Here is a 21,481-nt window from a genome sequence, read left to right as displayed (position 1 = left end):
CGTGGTAGTTAGGGCAGTGACTATTATTCCCATTTTTGTGTCTGGCAAATATTTGCCTTGAAAGATGGATTCTCCTTCCTTCATCCAATTAATCACAAAGGTCTCTCCATTCTTTCAGACTGTAAGAACAGGAGGCAGAATAGCTGAAGAATTAGTGTAGTCAATAACAAGTTTCTGTGTGAATTTCTCTTTCTCTTATCCACTGCCTCAATTAAGAACACATAAGCATTATGAAGAAAAGAAAATACCTTGACATTTTCCAAATCTTGACAAAGCACAGAGCATTCAATAATGAGATTTCCATTCCCTCCTGGATTTCCTGCTGCAGGGTCTATAAGTATCCCATGCGGATGGCTGTCAAGCAGCCTCCGAACAATATTACCAACAAAAGCTGCCTGGTGGAGCCAGAAAAGGAACTCTCTAGCCTCTGCCCGCAGATTTGAAATGACCTCTGCTTGAAGCCTTTGCCTTCATTAGTGGGAAATTCTTTGCTTCACATTTGGAGACATGGGCTCAAGGGATGTGGGCTAATGTTCACTAAATTGGGTTTAAGATTAGACCTCAGTCCTAATATCCTGACATATTTAGAGGCTTCAAGAACCCTAATTTCCTCCAAAGGGAGCGTAATTTAATCTCTCTTCCAGATGGACCCCAGGAAATATATGTCAAGCATAGAGAGACCCCAGATCTGTTTGTTCACCTTCAATGCCTTCACTTAGGTGGTATCCAAACTGGCTTTCCCCCCATGAATCAGGAAGCAGTGATTTGTAAGAAGACCTCATTTGGGGCCCATATGGCACCATGTCTGTTAGATACATGATCCAATAAAAAATCCGGGCCCATTCCAAGGAGAACTATTTGAATTCATTAGATAAGCCATTGTCTTGATGAATCTCCTCCCCAGCTGCAGAAATACAATAAGCTTATATCAATGACAAGAAAGGGTGACTATCCAGCTCTTCAGGAAAGAAGAGGCCAATTCAAAGGTCAATGGACAATTGAGAATCAAGATTCACATGAAATTTCAGTCAAACCATCTCAAGGTGTAGTTGGAGAGCATTTTCCTTGACCAAGCCTCCTTCTCTTCTTGTAGTAAAACATAAATTGGAGGTTTCATAATTATTGAAGCAAAATATTGTACCTTTTAATATCATAAAATTGTCATTATACATTTTAAACATACTAACAGCAAAAAGATTATGTGATTTCAATGTATGTTCTCTTTTTTCATTCATCTATCATTCATTTCCTCATTGGAGAAGGATTTATTGTCAGTTTAGTCTGTGGTAGGCTTTGCTCCAGACAATTGGTTAAAATCACTAAACAAAAGACCCATATCATCTGCTCTCCAGGTACTTACAATATTGTGAAGGAGACAGACAGTAAACAATAAACATAATGAAAGTACTCTGTTGTTGAGACGTGTATTCTCTAAACGTTAATCTTATTTTATTTTTATGTCAGTTTTTTTAAACCTCTCTGAATCCATTTATTCACAAAACTCTACCTCCTTAAAGTACTTTTAAAAGTCTAATTGGTATGTGTGTGTGTGTGTAGGTGTGTGTAAATGGGGATGACAAAAGTACAACAATTTGTCTAAATTCAAGTATTAACTAATTTATAAATGAGGAAATGCAGGCATAGATGCCGGCCAGTCTGTCTGACTCTAAACTCATCCTGTTATTGCTATGCTATGCTACCTCTAAGAAATGATGCCACAGAAATGAATGAATAAAAGAAACATTGTTACTTTTTTAATAATTTATTTTTTCTTTTCTGTGAATTCTATCTGTCCTGATAGAGTTCACTCACCATTCCTACTTTTTGTTTCTCTCTCTCTCCTTTCCGTTTTCTTTCTTTTTCCCCCCCTCTGTACTGACTAGTTACCCTGAGGAACTCAAGAGTGAGTGTGAATATTTTACTAGTTTTTACAAATTGTTCTTTTTTCTTTTGTTATGTTAAAGAAATGCAATCACCAACCACCCTGAACCAGACTAGGCCTCATGAGAGCTACACCTATGACCTTTGCCTTATTTTTAACGCTAAGATCTCTCTAGGAGGAGCCTAGGCCTTATTAAGATAACCTGCAATGTATGTGGACTCATGTTTTCCAACTGAGCCTGCACAAGGGAATACCCACGTCTCCCTTTTCAATATAGATTCCACATCTGAAATAAATGTCCCTGCTTCCCTTTGTCAGGGGAGGCCATGATTTTGGAAATGATTCCTCGTGGACTCCTATTTGCCACAAATACACTTTACTGTGCGAGACAACTACTTCTGGTGGACTGTCTGACTTAACTCACCAGGAGGGAGCCCACTTCAGTTTCGGTAACACTTTCCTTCCTCTCTCTCTTCCCTTCCCTCAGTCTTTCTTCCTTCCAACCCTCCCTTCCCATCTTCCTACATTTTAAAAATAATAATAAAATATATTTAAAAAAAGTTCAAGATGGTTGAGAGTACTCAAGTTAAAAGAATCAGAAAACAGATATTTATTTTGGTTTATTTTGGTTTTCTTGGATCTCCAACCCTCTTTTTTTTACAAGAAAAGAAGTCAAAGAACACCCTTTTTTGTTTGTTTTTTGCATTCTTCTCAGTATTATCCTTTGCCTCAAAAAAGAAAAAAAATCCTCAGGGACTCCTCTTTCCTCCAAAATAAAGTTCTTACCAAGAATTCTTGTACTTAGCAGTCGGATTCTAACTTATACTTATTTTCACATTTTAAAAAAAAAAAGACTTTTTCTGCTTTCCAGTGAAATTATAGTTCTGTTGATCTTAGACTTCTCCTAACACAGTATGAGAATCTACATATAGTCTCCCTTTCTCCATATTATTTATTTTTTACGAAATAAAACTCTTCCTTCTCATCTTCTCTTCAGGAGTCCAGTCTAAGTATTTCCACCTCTGTGTTGTCAGAGTAACTTGCTACCCACTCAGTGTCTGGAGAGAACTTACACCCTTTTGCAGTTGTCTATATACTTGTCTGAGACAACAGAATCCAGTACTTAAGAGGTGGGGATTAGGGCCTGCCCGGCGCCCCAGCGGTTAAGCGCGCACGTTCCGCTTCAGCAGCCAGGGGTTTACCGGTTCGGATCCCCGGTGTGTGGACAGGGCACCGCTTGGCATGCCATGCTGTGGTAGGCGTCCCACATATAAAGCAGAGGAAGATGGGCATGGATATTAGCTCAGGGCCAGGGTTCCTCAGCGAAAAGAGGAGGATTGGTAGCAGTTAGCTCAGGGCTAATGTTCCTCAAAAAAAAAAAAAAAAAAAAAAAAAGGTGGGGATTAGAGGAAAACTATCTGTGAGAAAGGAAACCATTTCCTAAGATCATACACACACACACACCATTTGTATTCTTTAGACCCAAGACAGGGTCTGTGTCGGTTTGCTCCTTCCCTGACTCCATGCAGAGCTAGAAGCTATGTACAGTTCATGCTTCATAAAATATTTGGTTTGGGCATGTTTAAGTTGTTTAGTGAGCCCATTGATCTTCCTTTACTGTGAATCTATCTTATAATAAATAATCTTGTCAGCACAAAATAAGCCAATTATAAATAAAGTGATTTTCATGTGTAATGTAACAGCTCTCAAAGATTTTTAGATTTTTAGCTGTTTCTGTTCCCCAGATACCTGTTAAAAGTATGTGTATGGGAAATAATAGCTTTAGCATGCAATTTAGAGGCCAGAGTCTCCCACGCAATTCTCGAAACAATATCTCTATAATATTCTTGCACAATAACCTGTGACTGGAAGGTTCCTCTTTCTCCTTCCTCTTTCCATTCTTGCTTATACTAGCCAGATACATTTTTAACTTCCGTGTCTCTCTATCCCTCTTCTTTCATATGGTCTGGGAATAATGACAAGGAAAAGCAAAAATTTGCAGAAAGTCAAATGACTTGCCATATTTTCAAATTTATGGGTAAATTCTCCATAAGTGATAGGGACCTGAAGTTTCCTCAATAAAACTAATTTTTAAAAACTATCTGTTTTACATAAAAAGTACATTAAGACTTTGGTCAAATTTACTACTTCAACTTCATCCTCGATAAAATGTGGATCCAAATGACATAAGTTTTACATAAAGTACATCAAGTCAATGGTCCAGATTGCTCTTTCTAACTTCTCCAAACTCATCTCCTTCCATCTGCCATGGCTCTTCCACTTGTACCTCTATGCTTCTGCATATATGCTTTCCCTCCACTTTGCCCCAATTACACCTCCTTCTTGTACAGCTGGTAAATTCCAATTCTTCCTCAGAGAACAATGCAGTTGTGGGGGCTTCCCTGAGTCCCAGGACATCCAGTCCCTGCAGATAGCAGTAGAGATGGCTGCAACTGAAATGTCATGGTGGTACATTGCAAAGCAAGGTGATAAATACCAGAACAGAATAAATACAGTCAATTGTTTCTATGCCTATCTACTCACTAGACCATTAACTTCTAGTAAAATTAGTCATCATTGTTTCCTCATGGCCCAGAAGAGAACTTCAGAAACAGTGCACATACAGTGAATGTTGGCTCTGCATGTGCAGTGCTGTCCTACTTTTCCAATCTCACTTCACGCTAAAATTTCATTGACAGCAACAATAACAACCTTAGGGAGTGGGATAGGAATCTAATTTCCAGATTTAGCATATCATATTATTTAAAACATCCAGTTTTCAACAACAACAATAAAAAGTAAAATATGCAATGAAACGGGAAATTATGGTCTATCATGAGAAAAATGAATTGGCCAATATAAACTGTCCCTGAGGAAGCCCAAATTGTACTTACTAGACAAAGACTTTAAAGAAGTTATTTTCCAAATATGTTAAAAAAGCTATACCTATGAATTTAAGAAAAATATGAGAAAAATGTCTCACTAAATAGAAAATACGAATAAAGAGAGACAAATTATTAAAAGAAACAAGTAGATATTCTAGAGTTGAAAAGTACAAAAACCGAAATGAAAAAATTCACTAAAAGGGTTCAACAGTAGATTTGAACTGGGAGAGGAAAGACTGCGGAACCTGAAGATAGATTTATGTGACACAAAACACAGAGAGAAAAAAGAATGAAAAAAATATGAAGAGTGGGAAACAGGCATATGAAAAGATGCTCTACATCATATGTCACCAGGCAGATGCACATTAAAACAACAATAAGATACCACTACACACCTATTAAAATGGCACAAATTTGGAACAGCAGGTATTCTCATATATTGCTGGTGGGCATGCAAAATGCAACAGACGCTTTGAAAGACAATTTGGTGGTTTCTTACAAAAGTAAACATGCTCTTACCTTATGACCCAGCAATTGTGCTCCTTGGTATTTATCCAATGGAATTGAAAATTTATGTCCATACAGAAACCCACACATGAATGTTTATAGCAGCTTTATTCATAATTGTCAAAACTTGGAAGCAATACATGTATGGAAAAATAAATTGCAGCACACCCAGACAATGGGATATTTTTCATTGTTAAAAAGAAATAAGCCATCAAGCCATGAGAAGACATGGAAGAATCTTAAATGGTTCATTCTTGGTGTTGTACATTCTATGGGTTTGGACAAATGTATAATGTCACGTGTCCATCATTATAACATCATAAAGAATATTTTCGGGGCCAGCCCTGTGGCCATGCGGTTAAGTTCATGTGCTCTGCTTCGGCAGCTGAGGGTTTCACTGGTTTGGATCCTGGGTGCAGACATGGCACTGCTCATCAGGCCATGCTGAGGCAGCGTCCCACATAGCACAACCAGAAGGACCTAAGCTAGAATATACAGCTATGTCCTGGGGTCTTGGGGGGAAAAATTTTTATAAAAGGAAGATTGACAACAGATGTTAGCTCAGGGTCAATCCTTCTCCTCAAAAAAAAAATCCATCATAATAAAAAAGGATTATGTACCATAACCAAGCAAGGTTTATCCAAGAAATGCAAGTTTTGTTTAACAAAACACAACCAATGTAATATTGCCATATTAATATTAATAATTACCATATTAATTACCATATTAATATTAAAAAGAGACAAATACATTACATTAATCAAAGGAGAAAAATAATTTGACGAAATCCAATATCGTTTCATGATGAAAACATGCCATAAACTAGGAATTGAGATAGATTTACTTGATCTGATAAAGGACACCTACTGAAACCCCACAGCTCACACAATTAGTGATGAAGGGCTGAATGTTTTCCCTCTAATGTTAGGAACAAGACTACCATGCCTGCTCCCACCATTTCTATTCTCTTCTATTCTACTGCCAGGGAAATCAGGCAAGAAAAAAATTAAAAAGGATCCATATGGCAAAGAAAGAAGTAGAATTATCTCTATTTGCAAATAATATGATCTTGTGCATAGGAAATACTAAGGCATCTATTAAATAATCTATAAGAACAAATGAATGAATTCAGCAGGTTGCAGGATACAAGATCACTATACAAAAATAATTATCAATGAAATATCCAAAATTAAAATCAAGAAAACAATTTAATTTGCAATATTATTAGAAAAAATAAAATACTTAAGAATATGTTTGATAAAAGAAGTGCAAGAACTGTACCCAGAAAACAATAAAGCATTGTTGAAAGTTATTAAATAAGACCTAAATGGAAAGACATCCTATGTTTATGGATTGGAAGACCTAATTTTGTTAAGATGGCAATACTTTTCAAATTGTTCTATAGTTTTAATGCAATCCCTATCAAAATCTCAGCTGGATTAGAATTAGCTTGTCAGAAATTGACAAGCTGATTTTTATAGTCAGACGAAACTGCAAGGAATTCAGAAGAGCCAAAACAATCTTGCAAAAAAAGAATAAAGTTGAAGAACTCACACTTCTCAATTTCAAAACTTACTACAAAGCTACAAGAATCAAGGCAGTCTGGTACCAACAGCAGAATAGACATTTAGAAAAATGGGAAAAAAATCAATAGTCCAGAAATAAATCCTAATATTTATGCTTAGTTGACTTTGAATAAGGGGCCAAGAAATCGAATGGGGGAAAGACTTGTCTTTTCAACAGATTGTGCTAGGACAACTGGATAACACATGCAAAAGAAGGAAGTTGGACACCTACCTAAAATAATATAATTCAAAATGAAGAAGAGACTTAAATGTAAGAGCTAAAACTATAAAACTCTTAGAGGAATACATACATCTTTCAGAATTTGGATCAGGCAATGTTTTCTTAAATACAACATTAAAATACAAGCAGCAAAAGAAATCATAGATAAATTGGATTTCATCAAACTTAAAAACTTCTGTCTTTCAAAGGACACTATCAAGAAAATGACAATACAACCCACAGAATGGAAGGTAATATTTGCAAATCATGTATCTGGTAAGGGACTTGTATCTGAGGCATTTAATGAAAAATCATGCAACTCAAAAGATACTAAGACATAAGATGAGATAGATAACAAAGGTTGGTGAGGACATGGGGAAGTGGAGCCCTCATATGATGCTGGTGGGATTTTATAAAGATACATCATTTTGGAAACCTAAAAATGTTAAACAAAGAGTTACTATATAACTCAGCAATTCCATTTCTAAGTATAGATCCAAGAGAACTTAGAACATGTGTCTACATAAAAATTTGTACTCAAATGTTCATAGAAGCATTATCCATAATAGTCACGAAGTAGGAACAACCCAAATATTCATCAACTGACGAATGGATCAATAAAATGTGGTATATCCATACAACAGAATGATATTCAGCTGTAAGATGGAATGATGTTCTGATACATGCCACAACATGGATGAACTTTAAAAACATGTTAAGTGAAAGAAACCAGACAAATAAGACCACAGACTGTGTAATTTCATGTATACAAAATGCCCAGAAAAAGCAAATCTATAGAGACAGAAGGAAGATTTGTTTTCGCCAGGGCCTAGGGAAAGATGGAAGTGCGTAATGACTGCTAATGTATATGAGTTTTCTTTATGGGGTCATGAAAATATTCTATCAGCTGTTATGTACAAATTTGTGAGTTTAATAAAAACCACCGAACTGTACACTTTAGAAGTGTGAGTTTTATGGCATGCAAATTATTTCTCCATAAATGTCATTTAAAAAATAACACAGTTTGAATTTTACATTTATTTGTGTAATTATTTGATTAATCTTTCTTCTCCATTATACTAAATCTCAAAAGGGCAGGTATCGTATTTTTCCCTCCACTCCACCTCACCGTATTGAATCCACAGTATCTAATGTCACTTCTAGTACTGGGTAGACATTGATGAAATGCTGGAATAGTGAAATTTAAAAATGCGTATTGAATGAATATACTCTACGGCAGCACTAAGACATCCTTGACCACGTATATATCTCTGATGAGAGGGATGTCCTGAGCCATCTTTAGGGGAAAAGTGATAAGTATTAAATGTAATTTCTGAGTAAATTCACTTTCATTTCCTGTCACTTGAGCAGAAATCCCTTGATTAGCAGTCATGGCCCCTCATGGTAGACGTGGTCTATGTCATAAGAGCAAAACGATGAAATAGGTATCCTTTCACTATGCGTTAGTATTCCATTTTTCTTGATCAATTGCTTAGATAACCCTTTGTATGATTACTCAGGTGACAGGAATCACGTCAGTTACAGTCACTCACAAACTACTCAGCAAGGAAGCTTGGAAAAATGAGTGCTTCTGGTTTACCCTGTAAAAGTTTTACTCTTGAATAGTAGCAATTAACTTTGGTGCTATTGTGGTCTAAATATTATTTGACCAACAAGTGTAAAACCACTGGTTGGCAAAGACATGCTCTGCTGGTGATTGATAATTGAAGCTGACCTGCTCGACTCTCCAGTGACAGTGATGTCTTGAGCTGGATAGCCTTCCATTTGAGAAGAGGATTTGACTGTAACTTCAGAGTCTCTGTATTTTCAAATTCTAGCCTATTTTCATAACAACTATTTCTTTCTTTTTTTGCCAAGGTTAAAAATGTGTACATTTCAGGGGCTAGCCTGGTGGCATAGTGGTTAAGTTCACATGCTCTGCTTCAGCAGCCGGGATTCACAGGTTCAAATCCAAGGCCTGGACTTACACATGGCTCATCAAACCATGCTGTGGCAGTGTCCCACAAACAAAATAGAGGAATATTGGCACAGATGTTAGCTCAGGGACATTCTTCCTCAGGCAAGAAGAGGAAGATTGGCAACAGATCTTAGCTCAGGGTCAATCTTCCTCACCAAAAAAAAAAAAATAAAAAAAAGAGTATACAATTTGAAATATCATCCAGTAGTTAAAAAATCAACAGAGCTTTTCCTTAATCACTAAAAATTTGAAACAGAGTAATAACCAATATTTTAAACTACCTACTACATATCAGATGTTTTACATACTTTAAAAACTATATTCCCAAAGTACAGGTGAACAAACTAGTACCTCAAATTGTTGAGATAATTTATCAGTGGAGGAGAGCTTAATCCCACAGTGGTAGGAATTGTATTTAATTACAGTTGAGTTTGTTTATTTTCATTACACCATTGATGCTCAACTGAGGGTGATTTACCCCCCAAGGGACATTTGGCAATGTCTGGAGAAGGTTTTGGTTAATGTTATGGGGGTAAGCAGTACTGTTGGCATTTAGTATTCAGAAGCTAGAAAAGTAGCTAAACGTCCTCCAGTGTATAGGTCAGCACTCCACAACAAAGAATTACCTGGTCCAAATATTAAGTTGAGAAACCTCGCATTACCCAATAGTTCCCAACTTTGAATGTATATTAGAATCATAAACAGAACTTCAGAAATACTGATGTACTTTCAGAGGAGATTTGACTTAATTGCTCTGATGTGTGATCAGGATATTAGGATTTTTGAAAACACCTCTGGTAAATTTCAAGTGCAGTCAAATTTGAGAACCATGAGACTATGCAGTGTTGCATCTGCACAAGTAGGAGCTAAAATACTACTCATCAAATGGAAAATTCTACAAGGACTTCCTGCAGGAGTGGCAGGAGGAGAGGGAATGTTCTGAGAAGCTGATGCGGCTGTAGAACCAGCACGGGGGTTGCGTGTGCCTTGGAGACATCAAGAGGCTAGACCACAATGACTGGGAGAGCAGCCTGAAGGCCACGGGGTGCACCTTCCATGTGGAGAAGAGCGTGAACCAGAGCCTGGTGGATCTGTATCAGCTGGCTACTGACAAGAATGATGCCCACCTGTGTGACTTCCTGGCCCATCACTACCTGGTCAAGTCCTTCAAAGAGTTGGGTGGCCACCTCACCAACCTGTGCAAGATGGGGTCTCCAGAAGTTGGCATGACAGAGTACCTCCTTGACAAGCTCAACTTGGGTGATGGCAGTAAGAACTGAGCTTGGACTGCCTTCGCCACAGCCACAGGATGAATTTTCCTGGTTGCTATGCCAGGAATGCATATCTACATATCTTCTTATATACTCTCGTATATGTATATGTATATGTATACGTATATGTATATTTATCAATCTATAGAGAGATTTATTATAAAGAATTGGCTATGTGACTATAGAGATTGAGAAGTCCTATGATCTGCTGTCTGAAAGGTGGAGGCCCGGGAAAGCCAGTGGTATAGTTCCAGTCCAAGTCTGAAGACCTGAGAACCAGAGATGTATGTTCCTGTCATGAGGGAGGAGAAAACCCAATCTCCCAGCTCAAGCAGTCAAAAGCAGTCAAGTCGCTCATAAACTTTTAAATTGACTGCAATGAAATATGCAAAAATAAGCCATAAAATTTACATTCTGACCTTAATCAACTCCCTACTCTGTTCTCCTGCTGGGGGTCCAAAGGCCTGTTACAACTAAAAACAAAAGGACCGAGAAACTCTTCGGTACATATAGACAATCCTTCTGGCATTAAGTTCACTGGGAAGAAGGCTGGGAGGCAGACCTGGAAGGAGAAGGCACAGCTCTTTGGCACATTCATCATTTCATTACTGACTACTGATTCATGTGTATTACTTGGCTTATAAAATATTTTCATGTGAAATATTTCATTAGCTCTTTAAATCTTTGCATAAAATATCTTGAATGGAGCACTTAGAAATCTTGTGGAAGATGCATAAAATAATAGCCAATGTTGTGAACAAAGTCCATACAGTTACTGACCAATTACAATAGAATGAATATCCTAAAAATAAAAAAAAATAATATTTTTTCTTTCTTCCTTTCCTTATTTACATATTCATCTATTCATTTACTTCTACATTAATTTAACAAAAATCCACTAGCGTATTTATTGAGTAGCTGCTGTATGTTAGAACCTAAGAACTTAGTAAAGATGGGCATGGTCTCTGTCATTTGCAATTTAATGGGAAACAATTAAGCTTTGAAAGATTAAGCTTGGACTATTGGGGTATTTTTGAAGTCTGTTATACTCGTAAGTTGTCTTGTCAAATTCTAAGTAAGTATCATTTTGTTCACAGTTTTCATTTTGCTGATTATGAAATGATTACATGGTGTGTAGTTTATAAAGCAGAGTCTAGAACTCAAAGTCCCTGACCCAAACGTCATTGCTTTTCCAAACTCAATTTTTGCTCTAGAATAGATTTTACCCTGAAAAATTGATTATCCTCATCTGTAAATATTAGTTGGTTCTTGCCCTTTTCCCTCCTTGTTTTAAAAAGATATCCCAGCCTTGGCTTTTATCATATATATAAAATACTTCTTTCTCACAATACCTGGAATATCATTATTATTAGACAAATCCTGAGGAGAAGAAGACTGCTTACGTTCTGGCTACAATGAGCCCTATCACAGAAGGCAGACAGTTCAATGTGAGCACCTTAGATTTGAAATAACCACATAAATGAAACTTAAAATTGTGAATTCTTTCAACTACCCAAGTTAATTCTTTAATAGTTGTTCTGAACTCTACATTTCGTTCAGAATGACTCAATCTAATTTAAATGAATGGGGAGTACATGCAAACTATGCAGAGAGAGACTTTTTTTGTTGAAGAATAAAACCAATCAATGAAGTTCCAAGAATGGAAAGCTCCGTTATGCACTTTCTAAATAGTTAATTCTTCCATTATCAATGCTGCCTTAATTTTAATTAATAATCTGGAGATGCGAATGGCAATTTCAGAGTCTGTGTCTTATTTCTGCATTTAGAAGTTGATCTAGGCATTGCTGTTGAGATGGGAAGAGTGTTTTCCCACATAATATATCAGAATCTTAAATCAGACAATAAGTTAAGCCAGCCAAAATATAAATAACTATATTAATAAACATTCCCAAAATATGATACCTCAATCACTGGGAAGAATCTACTAGAACCAAGAGTGAGCATTCCTACAAAAGCTGAGGATGGCAAATGGGAGTTTCATAGGGTGTCTCCACTACTACGTTCATGAATAAAATTACTCAACTCCTTGGTGTGACCAACTATACCATGCATGAATTGTTTTGTGAACACTTTTTCCACGCCAACTTCTGCTATTCTTTCCTTCTGCTCTCCAGGCACACGGTCCTTCTCTTTGTTCCTAGAACAGGCAAAGCTTCTTGATGCCTCAAAGCCTGTGTACCTACTGGTCACTCTGGAATGTTCTTCCTCATAAGGCTCGCTACTGCTCATTCAAGTCTCAATTCATACCATATCCTCAAAGCTTTCCTTCTTATCATCCTATTTTATTTTTTCTATTGATTTTGTCGATAGTTTACCTGAAATTATTTCATGTATCGGTTCTCTTATCTATCCTTGTCTCTGCCACTGGAATGTAAGCATCAGGAGAACTGGACTTTTGACTGGTTCATTGATGTTACCCAGGTGCCAAGAACAGAGCCTGGCTCAAAGCAGATACTCAATAAATATTTTATGAAAGATTGGATACTGCCATAAAAGACAGTCTAATACAGTTATCAACAGTGTAAAACCTTGAGCTAGAGCCCCCAGACCCACAATCTGGTTCTGCTACTTCCTAACTATGTAGCCTTGGGTGCCTCAGTCTCTTCATCTTTAAAACGCTAATAATAGCATCCTCCTCAGAATTGTTTTGAGAATTAAATAGGTTTACATTTGTGAAATGTTTTGGATCACGCCAGGCTTATAACAATGGTTAAATAGGCATTGTTAAATGCCTTTATGTGTGCAGATGTATGTGTGTGTGTGTGTGTGTGTGTGTGTGTGTTTCTCCCATAATTCTTGTGACTAGTTTTAGAATTTTTCTTAAAATAGCTGTGCAGGCTGCCACTGAACAACTTTTCAGTGTCACCACCTGAGGTAAAACTTCTTCGCTATCCCTGTTCTGAAGATCTATTTGCTTACACTCACATGCACCTGTGTGTGTGTACGTGTGTGCTTCATTAATTTAAAAAAGAATTTGTTTTCTTAAGTAGTTACAATTTCAGAAAACTGTGAACATGTCAGAGAGGCCATCACCCAGAATCTAGTGACACAGGTAAGAACCTTGATACATTTATACCTTCAGATAGAGGCAGTGGTCTCTAACATCTTTGCCAACCCCCACTCACCCCTACTCATCCCCCTCAATGACAAACACCACTTGTCTGGATTCAGGTGCGCCCTATTTAGGGCTATCAGCGTTCTTGACTTCCCACACCCATCGCCAGCTCCCAGCTCATGGTGGAGGTGTCTGCTTGAGCTTCCCTGCTCTTTGATCCACCTACCCAGGTCTGTTACCAGTGATAGCAATAGCCTCTGCTTCTCCCAGTGCTGCATTCAAGGGTCTTCCCTTCTAAGCTACGGAGGTCTTGCTCAGCTGCATGCTTAGCTGGTAGGGTAAGTTACTTCCCTGTAATTCCATTGCTTGAACTCCCATCTAGGGGGTTTAGATAAGAAGAAAATACAAAAGAACAATTTGTAAACACATGTTTCTACAGCTCTGAAAACAATTTGGGGGAACAAAGGGGAGTCAGAACTCCCTGATATAATCATTGGAATTGTAAAGAACTCATGACTATTTTGACTTATTTAATTTTATGGAAATAACATTTGAGCTTAACGTGACTGAGGTTTTGTTTCCATGTGTTAATTGTTTTAAGATTTTCTTCATTTAATAATACACAGAATGATAGAAACAATTATTTCATATTTGTTTTAGATATTTTCCTTCTAATGTGTAATGTAAAACATTTAATTTGTGGAAAGGTGCTCAAATAATGAGTCAGTGAAAAAATATAGTGGAAAAGAGCCTTGGGTAAGGACCTGGAATATATGTTTTGCTATGTTTCGTTTTTTCCACAAAAAGCTGTGTTTTTGGCACCTTGTACTAAGTTGTTTACTCACTGTTAAGGGAATAGACATTTTTAAAACACAATTCCTGCTTTCTAGGAACTCAACCTCCTGGGGAGACTATAAAAGGTACACAAATAATATGAGATATGAAGTGAAAGATGATGTAGAAAGAGATGCTTACAATATTCAGAGATTGGAGCAAACTGGTTTCAAATTCCCACATTACAGTCAGATACCATGTCGTCAAATGAAATCCCATCCCAGTGTGTTGGCTAGTGTTCTGAGAGCTGGATCTGGAAATGGAAGAACCCAAATAGAAAGGAGAAACTTTGAAATCCTGCCCATGTAACCTGCCAGAGAGGGTGAATTTTCTATATGGGGCTTTGTATTATCACAGGCAATATAAATCTCCTTTATGGGCCTCAGAAACTTCACTTGAAAATGATGGATTTACGTAAGAAATATTTATATCTTTAAGATCTAACAGCCTGTGTCTACTAAGACCTGTCTCCCAACCCATCTTATTTTTTTCTAACCTATTTATCAGATTTAACTTTTTACCTAATCTAAGGCATAAAATACTTTTCTAGGCCTTAATGCTTACAGAAGTATGTATGTGAATGGACAAAGTGCTACTACAAAGGGAAGAAAATCAAATAAATTGAGAGAGACAACAGAGGAATACCTAATTCTCAGAGTTTTACATGAGTTCTAGGAAAGCATTATAAATCAGCCACATGCTGAGAGTATATAATTTACTTTTTGGAGCTACTTTGTGCGTCGTGAAATAAATTAGCATAGGGTTGTAGAAGAGGAAAGAAAAACATGATGAACAGTAAAAGATGTAGTGTTGTCTTAAGAACTAACGAAGCTAGCTTTTCTACTGAAGGGACCATACAGCTGAGAGTCTCAGCTATGGTGCGTCTCCCATTTGGGTAACTGGTTCAAATCCAGCACATGCTGCTAGTAATCAAAACCAAATCTGGCAGATCACTCTTTCAATGTTTGCAGAAACTAAGTTGATGGGCAAAATTCAATCTCTTAAACCAGTGCCTGTCACCAGCTCATACACTGATCTTACATTAAAAAAAAAAAAAAAACAAATCAAGAGGAAAGTCAATTCAATCTTAAAGCTAAACTTCTCTTTTCTCTAGATCATCAGTAAGTCAACTAATACTGATTGATTGCCCATCCTATGGTAGGTATTTACTAATTGCTGGCACATAACAAAATGGGGACGTGGTTCCTTTTGCAGAGTTTACAATCTAAAAGAGAAGGTGCGTGGTAAATGAATTTGGTGGAAATCTACTTGCCGATCACGACATGGATTCTAACTTGGTCAGTGGGTTGGTTATTCCGCCAACCACATGCATTTTCTTCCCTTTCTGCCTTGCTATGGACCCTGGGGGCTGAAAAATATTGAACTGCTTTATCTAGGTTCCTTTGGATGCCAATTGAGTTTGAGCCAATGGGAGCCACCAGCCAGAGACAGGAGAGCCAGAGGAAAGAGAAGTCAGGATATTTTTTTTCTCATCTGTTTTTTTCATGGCTGTGGTATTGGCAAGGGCTGAAGTCCTTTACCTACTGCCATGGCTCCTAGAGAGCAACTTCTCCTTTGAGGTTCCAGATGGTGCCTGGCTCTAGTAACATCCTTTTCCTCTTTAGGTGTGGGGGTAGAAATGTCATCCAGTTGCCAGAAGTTAGATGTTTCACTAATCTTTGATAGTTTCCTTAAATTGGCTCACTCCTCTGCAAATATCCCTTCATTAAACTCTCATGAATTAAATCCTCTTAGTGTTCCATTTGTTGACCCTTGATGATATGATCAGCAAAACTAAGAACAAGAATGTGGTTAAACCAGAATCACAATGACTATTCAAAACTTAAACAAAATTTTTAATTTAAACATATAAATTTATATTCATCAGTCTTTCACTGTAAGGAAAATATATTTTCTTGGAATATGTGCTTACTATTGCCTTTATTTCAGGATTCTCACAGGTAATGTGTCAGGACCCAGGGCAGGACACCCCAAAATATGTCAAAGCAGCATACAGATTATTTTGAATTTTAATTCAAATTAGTTGAGAATTCAATTAGTTGAGAAACAGCCAGTGCAAGAAAGACACTCTGACCTTCCTCTGTCCCCCTGAAAGCATGAAATAAATCTCCCACGTGAAAGATACCCTCCTGCACCAGGAGGTAGAGAGACATCTTTATCCCTAGAGACATGGAATTCAGGGCCAAGAAGGCTATGTAAACAAACTCTGCTTAATTTCTTCACTAATTAGTACCTAAGCCTAACTTTCTTTCTCTTGCCAGTTCTTCACAAATTTACTTTTTCTTTGTCTAAAAAATCTATAAGCTGCTTGTGTCGGTCATTTCTTTAAGTCCTATATCTTGAGACCTCCATACATATGAATTAAATTTGTTTCTTTTTCTCCTGTTATCTATCTTGTGTCAATTTAATTATTAAACCAGCCAAAAGAACCTAGAAGGGTCGGGGGAAATTTTTCCCTCCCTACAAATGCCTCCTGTCCAATTTCCGATTTCGATTTCATCAAGGGGAGATGAAAACTTACACTTGTTAAATAAGTACAGCATCCGTTTGGAATTTCTCCCACTATTTTATATTGCTTCTTGCTCACTTAAAATAGGAACACTTTTTTTGGCAACATTCTTTATGGTGTCTTTATAAAATATTCCATTTTGTTTTCCTAAATGCAGCCATACTTATTTTCTGCACTCTAATTAAATATTACATAAACAATGAAATACAATAAGCAATTGCAATGAAAAGTACAAATGGAATAAATAGGTTGGAAACAAACATAATTGTATTTGAATAAACAAACAATGCAAACAGCAGCAGCAAAGTGTCAAGGCGTTGTAGAGTAGCCTGTTGGCTGTGTGTCTATGTTTTTACCCAGGAAATGGACGATGTTGATTAAACCAACATTGTGGTTAATTAGAAGAGGATTATAGGAGTTTTACTGTTTAATATGAACATTTATAAATAAAATTACTAAGAATATGAAAGCATGAAATGTATATACCTGGGCATCCTGGGAGAAGGAAAGTAGGAAGTGTTCCCCAAAGAAGTAACATGAAAGTTAATAACTGAAGGATGAGTAGGAGTTATCAAAGCAAGGAGAACAGAAGATTTTTCCCCTACAAAGAATAACATGTGGAAGATGTTGATATACAGAAGGAAGCACCAAATTTGGAGCAAGACAGTAAGTTCAGCTGAGATGGGACGCCAGGATTCATTATACGATATTACACGACTTGGCCAGTGTTTTCACCTCTAAAATTAGATATTAAAATCCACCTGTGAGGATGAGTGAGGGTTAAGTGAGATGGTACATGTAAGAAGTTCTCAATAACGGTTATTGTACTTAAGGGGGTTAATCTACTCTTGCTGATATCAAGGAGAATGGATTTGTCTCATATTGTTATTAAAGTCTTGAAAAGACATACTGTACCTATTAATAAAATACAGCCAGTCTCTATGTAAAATGTTGAAAATTCCAACTTTGTAATAAGACAGCTGCTATTCACTTGGTCCTTATTAAATTTGTCATGAATGATTCATTTTGAAATATGAAAAAGCACTATAATGTACTACAAATCTGTGGAAAATTTAATATTATCCCTACAATGACAATTATGATAATTGCCAACATAATGTCTATTCTTTATCAACTGTTTCAGTTGTTCACATATAGATCTGTCATAGGTATGCAGCAGAATTACATTGTTTAGTGTCACTTGTGGTTGCCCTCTACCTGAATCTGCTCCATCATCAATAAAATCAGAGCTACAAGCCTGCCATTCACCTACTCCGGATTTCACATCCTCACCACCAGTCTCCCTGCTCGCCCACCTCCTCATCCACTTTAATTCTCTGGCTGTGAGAAAGGCAATATCCTGCTTGTGATATTGGACTGAAGGAAATCTAACAGGCTTGAGAACTGAAAATTTGTTTTGTTTTGTTTTGAATTTTAAGGCAATATGCTGTGGTTAATTTCTCACTTCTGAAAAATATTGCTATGTAAATCCCTGTAAATTATTCTGAAAAAAAATTTCCATGTAAATTCCTGTGTTTCTTTTCTTTGCAGCATCACACTTTGAATGTGAGATCTGGATACTGATTTAAAATTCTTTTGGGTGAAGCTGAAATAGCAAGTTTCACGTATAATGTGCTCTTGGGTGTCCTGTGTGCATGCAGGTGAGAGAAGGGGAAAGTTATGCCCACATCCCACCATTGTCCAAAGAGAAGGACTGGACTAATCTGTTTGTATCAGAATTCCAAGAGCTTGAAATCTTACTAAGGGAGTGTGTGTTCTCTCTCGGATATATATACTGAAGAGCTACAATGCACATACGATGAGCAGATATGATGTCCTGGACCTTCATTAAAATAATTGTTCAGTGCTTGGTGCATAGAAGAAATATTAGTGGTCTTATTTTAATAATTCCTCAAGCTCTGTGATAAATACACTAGAATTAATTATACGATTGTTTCTGCTTTTCCATATGTTCACAGTTTTCCATATGTTTTTGTAGTTGCTTTTGTTTATTTTGTTTTTAAGTTCACCCAGTGTGGCTTTACCTGGGGCTCTTTTTCACACTGTACTGTCTTAGATCAGACACAGTCGTCAAATCTAACTCGTTTCTACTGCCTCCTCTCTTCCTCCAGCCTGTGCACTGGCTATGCAGTCACCTCAAGCTGTACAGAGAATCCAGGTTAACTGACTTTAAGATCAGGGAAATGGTAATACACCTTCTGCCTCAAGTCCAAACCATCCCCATTAGCCTGAGTTCTGCAGTGAGCATTTCCTCAATAATAATAAGAAAATGACACCACATTTCTCAATAGGCATGAGTCCTTCTGATTTCTCTCCCTTAGGGATCTCAGAGGCAGGAATGGTAGCTGAATTAAGGCAGGATCTATATACTGGTACCTTAGCCTAACAAAATTTTATAGCCCAAACTGTACCATAAACCCTAGTATATCCTAAATACCTAACTTAGAGGTTGTGCCCTTATTTTTCTTGATAAGGAGTATCACATAGGCCCTCCAGCTACAAATTTGAGACTTATCTTCACATTCTCTTTCAATAGCCCCATATTCAATCAATTCTCAAATACAGATAATTTTTTCTCTAACATAAGTGAGAGCTGTTGCCTCTTTTCCATGACTGCTCATACCTATTTTAATTCAGAATTAATTATTTATCATTTGGACTATTTTAAAGGCATACTTACTAGACTCTTTCCTCCAATTACCAAGCTACCTGTTCTCCAGATTGCTTGAGAGGAGGGCGGTATTTCTAAAATTCAATTCCAAACTTCTATTATTCTTCTATTTAAATTGCTGGTTACTTCCCCTCTCCTACCTCTGAAATACATCTTCCTTCAAGAAAGTGGCATAGTTCCTTATTAAGATACACATTGTCCCACTTTCTGTGCCAACTCACCTATCATCACTTTCTATGTTCGAGCCATCGCAAAATTTTGACCAGATCTCAACCATGCCTTACTTTTCTTACCTCTCCACTTTTGCACACTCTTTCCTTCCTCATATGAACATTCTGTGAATATTCAAAACAATTATATTCTGCACCCTTTATTTTGCATTATCCCAAGTTCTTTTGTATGTTTCTTATTTTCCCTTAAGAAATGAGTCAATATCAAAAATTACTGTTTGCATTTCGAAAAGACTAGAAAATCCTTAATGCACTGGGCAGTGATTGTGTGGGTATTTATGATTTGGTATGTTAACCTTTAAACAGCCAACATAACTGCAGGGATTCTTTGCCAAGCCTTTCGAAAATCTGGTTATTAAGAACAATGTTCTGCACCTCTCAGGATAAAGTCCAAGCCCTTTAGCGTGGTATACAGACTCTGCCAGATCTGGGAACTTCATCCCTCTTTAGTTTTAACTCCAGTCAACTTGCTGGAGTTAAAGTGGTAATTTAACCTTAAATATGAACGAACTATACACCTTGCCCTTTCACACCTCTACACCATTACGCTTGCTCTTCCCTCTCCCATTTCTACCTTTACTTACCAGCTGACTTCCACTTATCTTTTTAGACTCAGCTCACTCATCATCACCTTTTAAAGGCTCCCAATATCTTTGTCCATGCAGTTTCCTCTTCAGAAATACCATTCCATCTCTCTCTTACTGCTTAATAGTTACTAAATTTTTGAGATATAGCTTAGATTGGAAAAAGGGTATAAAACCCTCCTTAGATGTGTCGACACTGAAATACCTTCTCCTTCTATTTTTCCACCAAATTTTATCAAGATTGTGTGCGTGTGTATCTTTCAAAATATATTCTCCTCAAGGAAAAGGCTTTTCTCTGAGTCAGCTTTGTGCCAATCACTCTGCTAGATGGTTGCAATCAATAGTAGATAATCTATTATCATGCGTGTAACAGACTTGAGCCTTACTCTGTGCCTGGCTGATGGCCATCCCTATCATAGACAATCCCATATTTGGTTGCTGTTTTTCTTTTTAACTCCTAACCCTACCTTCTGTCAGTATGAAGAAAGATGGATAAAGAATAGCCCTATTAAGAGAACTGCTCAACAAAGTACTTGTTTTCTTTCATTTGAGTCCTGTAGAGAATTGCCAGAGGAAGGCTAAATGAGGCCCTTATCAAACAATGGAAAGTGACCTTGGGAAGTGACATTTGGAGTGGAGGGTTCATCACCTGAGGCACATCTTTGGCGGTCAAATATTCATTGATAAATATAAAACAGACACTGGAACAAGCTTGAGTCTTGGAAATAAAGAGATGAAGGGGAAATAATCTTTACTGACCTTCTGCTAAGGCCTAACGTACTGATTCATTCAACAGCAACTTCCTAGTGAGCACCTATCCTCTGCCTGGCATGGAGCTAGGTAGTGGAATTTCAAAAGTCACAAAACGCATACAATCAAAATTTTGCCATATCATAGAGCTTACAGACAAGTTGGAATACAGGTATTACTCACCAATACCCTGAAGCTAACAAATGCTTTGAGAGAGGAAATATCCAGGACATGGAAGAATGCACAAGACTGAGGTGATTTCCGTTTTGTTGAGGCTCTTCCACTGACCCATGGGGACTGACTTCAGACCTAGAAAGAAAAATGCTATAGAAAATATAAAGCTTTTTGTGGACATCTAATGTTAGAACTGAGGTTCATGCTTCCTTACCTTTGAAAGGAAAGAAGACTAGATTTGAAGACAAAACGATAAATATAAGACCCAGTTCTGCCACTTTACTATTGACTAACCTTGAATAA

The sequence above is a fragment of the Equus quagga genome, chromosome 13 (assembly GCF_021613505.1).
Source record: "Equus quagga isolate Etosha38 chromosome 13, UCLA_HA_Equagga_1.0, whole genome shotgun sequence".
Taxonomy (NCBI): domain Eukaryota; kingdom Metazoa; phylum Chordata; class Mammalia; order Perissodactyla; family Equidae; genus Equus; species Equus quagga.
This window is presented reverse-complemented; position numbering follows the sequence as displayed.